At 38.7% G+C, this 7437-nt stretch overlaps 1 long non-coding RNA gene across 1 annotated transcript; it reads left to right on the forward strand.

The window, feature by feature from the left end:
* The first annotated feature begins 399 nt into the window (after positions 1-399).
* On the forward strand, positions 400-2179 carry LOC134291658 (uncharacterized). Its single transcript, XR_009999214.1, has 2 exons — positions 400-599; positions 663-2179. It is a non-coding gene; the product is annotated as an uncharacterized LOC134291658 (long non-coding RNA).
* The last annotated feature ends 5258 nt before the right edge of the window (positions 2180-7437 follow it).

Raw genomic sequence — 7437 nt, forward strand, 5'->3', positions numbered from 1 at the left:
CTATTATTTTAAATTTTTTTCACAGAAAATTTTATTTTCCGTGTAATTTTAAGGGAAATAATTTTAGAGTGTATTCGATCCCCTTAAACTATTAAACAAGGATAGAATGGTTTAGGAAAAAATTAAAATATGTCAATTGTAGCGATTTAATACAAAATAAATAATGACTTCTAAAAGGTGACTTAAACATCAATTTTTCAATGATTTTTAAAAAATGTAAATACGCTTCAAAATACACCAAAAACCATTTTGAAATATACAGAACTGCCCTAAATATCAGCCAAAAATATAAAAAGTTTGATTTTCCACGAAACAAAAATTACAAAAATGCTCAAACTATACCCCGTCTAAAGGCGGGATTGGGTATTAGAGGGTTAATGTTTGACCCCTTACTGTTTGTTACGAATGCTCGCATTACGTTTCGTGCTTAGTGGACCTGGCAACCCTGAAACTAAAGTATCGAGGATTCGATCGGAGCTGCCTATTGCAGTGAGATGCGGTGATTCGGCAGTGTAATTTTGTCCGTGAGTCCGATAGGAACTACGAGGAGAGTGCACTGTGTTAGGAGAGTTGTTTGTCCCGCGAACCGATACTATTTTGTAAGTTTAATATGTAATGAAATTGTAATGAAAACTTTAGCTAATAATGATAATAAATTGCAGTATCGAAGCTGCTCGAAATAGAAGCTGCTGTTGATAAGGTGTCAATGTTCCGAACGCGACATGCCTCCTAACAAACTTCGATAAAAATATTTTATCCACCACAAGCCTTCCGCCATGGACTGTACGTTGCGAGAACTTTCCCTTCTTGAAGAGAAGAATAAGTTATGGCGGAAGGAACACGCAGAAAGAGTGAAGCGTATGGAACAGTATTATGATCAAGAGATTGCGAATATTGAAGAGGAATTCAAAAGAGCCGTGCAGAAACTTAATTCGGATTTCAGCGCTCAGCGGAAAGCAATACTACGGCAAAATAGTAGGTGTGAAGTCAGCAATGGAGCGATGGTGGAATCGATTCCTTCAAGTGATAAAACCCAGCCGAAAAAGTACTGCACGAGAGCAGTGGATCCGAAAAATGCAGACTCTCCCGAAACATCTTCACAAACAAAACTCTTGTCGAAGCCATTTACTGTTTCACAAAGCGCTATCAACGGCGATCTAGAGTCTATATCTCATCAAGAGCGCAGAGAGAAAACCGAAATGCTATCAGCTGGTTCTCCAACAGCTGTTTCGTTTGTGAGCATACAATCTATGACGTCAGTTGTACACAAGCTGGGGAAGAAGCAGACACGTCATTCAATTCCAAAGAATGAAATAATCTACGACCGAGTCTACGACATCAATCCCAGAAAAACAACTATCAACTTGCTCAGGGCTGAAAGTCTCAAAAATAAAGGAAAAAAAAAAAAAAAAAAACTATCAACTTTGTGCAGTGCTTCGCTTACGGGGTCTGTGTAAACTACGACGACGCAGATCAGGTAGCTGACCGAGTGCCGTATCCTATGGGGAACGAAAAACAATGCATGCGCGGTAGTAAGCAAAGCAAACATCATCGTTTGAAACCGTTGTTGTTCGATCCCGGTGGTTATCGTTTGAATGATTTGAATGGAGCTCATCATTGCATACAATCACCAGCACGGAAGAGGAGAATGATGATCCGACTAATATGGGACAGGCTTTGCAGCAGAAATTATAATTCCGGAGCAGTGGATGGAGCCACTTTGTTTCACCCGTGCCTACTACAATTGCATACACGGAGGTATGGTGCTGCCATCTGGATGAAGTTTACTGTTTCGCAAACCATAATGAGTACTCACATGGAACATCGTATTAACACTATTTCACATTCGAGGTTTGGAAGATCAGTTTGTTACCAGTTCCACGGGGGGGAATGTTACGAATGCTCGCATTACGTTTCGTGCTTAGTGGACCTGGCAACCCTGAAACTAAAGTATCGAGGATTCGATCGGAGCTGCCTATTGCAGTGAGATGCGGTGATTCGGCAGTGTAATTTTGTCCGTGAGTCCGATAGGAACTACGAGGAGAGTGCACTGTGTTAGGAGAGTTGTTTGTCCCGCGAACCGATACTATTTTGTAAGTTTAATATGTAATGAAATTGTAATGAAAACTTTAGCTAATAATGATAATAAATTGCAGTATCGAAGCTGCTCGAAATAGAAGCTGCTGTTGATAAGGTGTCAATGTTCCGAACGCGACATGCCTCCTAACACTGTTTATGTTTTGTTTTACGAACCCAGAACCTTTTTATTTAGTTCAAAATTGACAGAAAAGTGCCTCGATCTTATCAATCTAAAATACTTTCAGGATCTTACTGAATACAGCATACAAAGGGAATATCCATAATTTACGTCACATTTTGAGAGGGGCGGGGAGATGCAGTAAATAGTGAAAACTTATATAAAAAGTTTTTGTGAAAACTTATATGATTACTTATATAAAAAGTGAGACTGGGGAAAGCAGCAAAAAAAGTATTTTTGGACGTTCTCTTATTCGAATTTCTGGCTACGCCACTGCTTCATGAATATAAAATAATAAAAACATATATTTTAATACGTTTTTGAATTTTGATTATATTTTTATATGCAATTCGATTATCCGGAAAACTCGATTATCCGGAGTGAAATAAAAATCGATATTCCGGATAATCGAGTCCGACCTGTATTCCTTCTTTCTTTTCGAATATTTTCAGAAGTTTAGTTCAGGATTCTGACATTCCTTCAAGAAAAAATATTAGGGATCCCTCAACAAGTGCATTTTTATATTTTTCAATGAGTTTGTTCTGAGGTTCCTCTAGAAATTCTTAGTGGGATGTGTCCTGAGATTCGTTTAGTTATGTTTTTTAGTATTTCACATGAAGTTGCTCTTTAAATCTTAGCATGAACTACAGGAAGAGCACACTAAGGATCTACTGAAGGAATTCCAGAAAAAAAAATCAAGTGAAATATCAGAAAAAATCTAATAGAGAGACTACAGACAAACAGACGTAACACTTGACACAAGATTTCCATCGACCACTCTTTTAACGATAATTTTGAATCTTCATAGTTGTAGGTTTCACCACCAGAGGCGCGCGCATCGCTTTTCATTGCGTTTGACATTTCACACTAGCGCCTTCTGTTGATGATATTGCACAACTCAGTGTAGCGTGAGACATTTCCACCAGGTGATGGTAGTGTGAGCATGGTGATGAATTTTCACGAAAATTGTTCTAGGTGTTACGTCTGTTTGTCTGTGGAGAGACCAAAACGATTTTCTTGAGATATAAATTCCTCCTTAAAAAATAACTTGCTGAAGGAATCCCAGGCGAAAGATGTGAAAGAAATTCAGAGGGATCACCTTGAAAAGTATAAGAAGAAATCTACATATTAGAAATATTCCATGAGAAATATTCGCAGGAAACATAGAAAATATTTCTAAAAAAAAACAGCAGAAACATCAGGGAGAATGCCAAGAGGAACTACTGAACGAATTCCAGACGGAACTGCGAGTGTAGAAAATCCCAAAAAGTGCACTTTGAAGATTCTGAGAGGGATCTTCTGCAAGGGTCCAAGAAGTATCCGGATAAATTCCTGAAGGAATTCCAAAAAAAAAACAGTTGCAATTCCATGTAGAACTTCTTGAGGTATTTCACAGAGATCGTCTGCAGGACAACCAGAAGAAATTTTTGTACAAGGAACTCCAGAAGGAATACTAAAAGAAAATCTAGGCAAAAACCATTGCAGTATCTGAGTAGAATCTTCAGGTTTCCAGATTTTTTGTTCCAGATATGGAATCTAAAACCATTACTAATCAATTTCATTGCAATTTTGCGTACAAACTTTAGAGGCACAAATCTGACGAACGAAACTTCGAACCAAGCCACACTTATTTATCCTGGCTATGCTTACTTGCAAAAAAAGCAAGCTTTCCAAATCGAGCGCATTTTTTTGCGAATTATTTAGATTGGTGCTCTTAGAATGGTCGAGGTCGGCCATTGTGGCAGTCATATTTATATTCTCTGATGTTTCTTCTTAACATAATGAGGGGACATGAAACTTGTTATAAAAGTTCACTTAGGGCAACCCATAGAGGGCAGGGTACATTGCTAAAAAGCCACACAAGTAAATTCCGATGGCATACCGATGGACCCTCTACATTACTAGCACCCAAACACTACTCACCTGCCGAATTTTTTTTATCGTTTGTTCATTCAGCCAATTTGCCATGTTGAAGTCAGTCTTGATACTGCATAACATAATAAAAACACGATCTCCACCTTATTTATATGAAAAAAATAGCTTCTTTAAGAAGTCAGCGAAATTCAAATTATTAATTCATCCCAGGCGATCAAGAAAGCATGTTTACAATTCTTAAATCAACCATAATGGCTAGTTTCCACTTCGTACGTACTGTGCAAAAAGATAGGACAAGTAATAGTCAAGTAATGATTCCGCTTCAAAATTACTTGTGTAGTTCGCAGATGGCAAGTAAGGAAATAAGTGTAACATTCGTCGTAACGCCTCCCGTGCGAATCAAATGGAGCTGTCTCTCTTCCTTGCGGAAAAATACTACGTGCTATTGTTCTGTAAGGAAAAGTAACGTTTCTCCCCATACTGGATCAGTTGTCAAAATCACTTGCGGAAAAAGGTGGAATTTTACTTGAGCGTTCTACTTGGCAACAAGAAACTAAGCTTAATCAGGCAAAAGTTGTTGCGCAAGTGTTTTAACGTGTAATTTCATATTACCGAACCACGCTTCAACAGAAAAGACACTGTCTTAAGTTTATGGAGAGAATAAATGAAATGAAATATGTACTGGTTTAACAACAATCCATAGCTTTGTGGGAAGGCATTGATTGCAAAAGCAGTTACGCCCTTTTGAAATGTTGGTGCCGGATATAGGTTTTCTAAGAAATGCCTGTATAAAAATATTTTATGCCTTCAGTTATCGAATATCTTATTACTTTTTACCCTTCTTACACCCATAAGAAGGGTATAAATATCGCTCGAAAAACCGACTTTCGATCCGAGGCCCGGAGGGCCGAGTCTTATATACCAATGAACTCAGCTCTACGAACTGAGCAAATGTCTGTATGTGTGTGTGTGTGTGTGTGTATGTGTGTATGTGTGTGTGTGTGTATGTGCGTTACAAAAAAAAGTCACGCACGTTTCTCAGCCGTCTGTCAACCGATTTGAGTTCTGTTGGAAGCAAATGAAAGCTACTACATCCTAGTAGGACGCTATTGAATTTTTTTTTCGATTGGACGTTTGGTTACCGAGTTATCTCTCGAAGAGTACTTATGAGTCATACATCTAAACTTTTTAAGATTTTTGACCTAGTGTATCATGATAAATATTTCGGCTGTTTGTCAATCGATTTCTCTTGGCACCAAGTGAAAGCTACAGCCTGGTAGATCGCCCAGAAATTTTATTTCGATTGGACATTTGGTTACAGAGATATCTTTCGAAGAGTATTTAGGATTTATACAACTATACCTTTTGAGATTTTTGACCAAGTGTATCATAATAAGTATCTTAGCCGTCTGTCAACCGATTTCAGTTATCCTGGCACCAAATGAAAGCTACAACATTCTAGTAGAACCCTATTCAATTTCATTAGGATTGGACATTTGCTTACCGAGATATCTTTCAAAGAGTACTTGGGAGTAATGCAGGTTAACTTATTTGAGAGATTTTCGACCAAGGGTACCATAATAAATATCTCAGCCGTCTGTCAACCGATTTGGGTTCTCTAAGCACCAAATGAAAGCTATAATATCCTTGTATAAGGCCCTGAAATTTTATTTCGATTCGACATTTGATTACTGATATATCTTACGAAGAGTATTTCAATAAATTCTTTTTCATTATTATATTCACTTGTTATCTTGCATTAGTTTTTAACCTGTCTATGGGAAATTATTTTTCTATAAATAATGCTGACCTCATACAAAGTGTATACTAGCAGGTTATTGTTTTCAACAAAATTATAAATAACAAATTACAAATTCACAGGAATTTTATGAAAACTAACAATATGTTAAATGAAAGCATTGAATTTATATATAGTGGGAAAATGCAAGAACCGGACAGCCAAAATAACTTGCTAATGCCAAAACTGATTAACTTAGTAGATATATCATTGTTGTCCTTTATACACCATAACCATGAATACCAAGTACTTCGGAGCTAATTTATTCGACTGATTAAGGGATATTAGACAAAGTGTATCTCGCTGATTTTCTTATCCATTTGTTAATCGATGCAAGATCTTTTGGCAGTTAACAAAGGATACAATATTCCAGAATATGTAAGCCATTTTTTTTTACATTCCATACAATATTCTAGGAGGTGTCTGGCATTTCTGGTAGTTTAATCCATGTTCTGATTCTTTTTTTGGAAACCAATCCACTAGATGCCAAATCCACAATATTTTCTAAAACTTTTTGTCAATCACACAAAATAAATTTGTTAAATACGAATAATACAACAATATTTTTAATAAGAGTAAGAAGGGTTCTGTTCACCATAGGTGGATTAAATCGGGTTTTTCTTTGAAATTTCATTTCCGCAATGCATGAATTTATTAAAAAAGTAATACTTTTCTCAGTCTGCGAACCGTAACACGCAACCGTCAATCCCTGTTCCGATGTCTCTTTTGTTGGCAGCTCTTTATCAACAACGCTCATCAACCTACCGAGCCAGTCAGTGTAGTGAGTGAAGAACCTAGGACAGCGCAGCATGTTTCTATTTTTGCTCCACATTCAAAAACAGGCTAAATGCGTTCCACGTCTCGCACCGGCAACTCCCCCACCCCGTTCGTTGGGAAAACAACCCACACCGCCATCGGCCGCCCCGCCACCGGGATGCGACGACGCTACTACTGAGAGATGATGTGTGGAAGGTCATGCAACCACGTGCGTGTAGCTATGCGGCGAGTGGGAAAAACGGAAAAACGATGACGAGAGCGCGGTTCGAAAATTGCTGTAAACAAAAACCCGATGTTCAGTCGGGAAGATCCGCTCTCGCTCTCCGTTATTTTCTTTTTGATCGCCGGAAAATCAGAGAGCAAGTTTTCCACCGCCGCCGGGATAACAATGTGGAGAAAACAGTGGAAAACTGCAAAAGTTCATCCACCTCCCAACTGTGGGAATGCGGAGGAATCCAGCAAACGCGGACTTCGGCCCTTCGGGCTATACCGGTCGGTTGGTCGCCATGCGGTTGTTCGGCAAGTGGAAAACCCAAGTCAGCTGATTGCGCTCCTGCTTGATTGCTTCGTTATCACGTGCGGAGAGCGCGCGACGGCAGTTGCGAAGAAAGGGAGAGAGCCCAACAACCGTATCTACCCGGGAGAGTGAACTTTCGGAAAAACTGTTTAGTAGATAATGAACCCGACCATGCGTCTCCATAGCTGAGGGGGTGAAATGAAACCTCGCACG

The sequence above is a fragment of the Aedes albopictus genome, chromosome 3 (genome assembly GCF_035046485.1).
Source record: "Aedes albopictus strain Foshan chromosome 3, AalbF5, whole genome shotgun sequence".
NCBI lineage: Eukaryota > Metazoa > Arthropoda > Insecta > Diptera > Culicidae > Aedes > Aedes albopictus.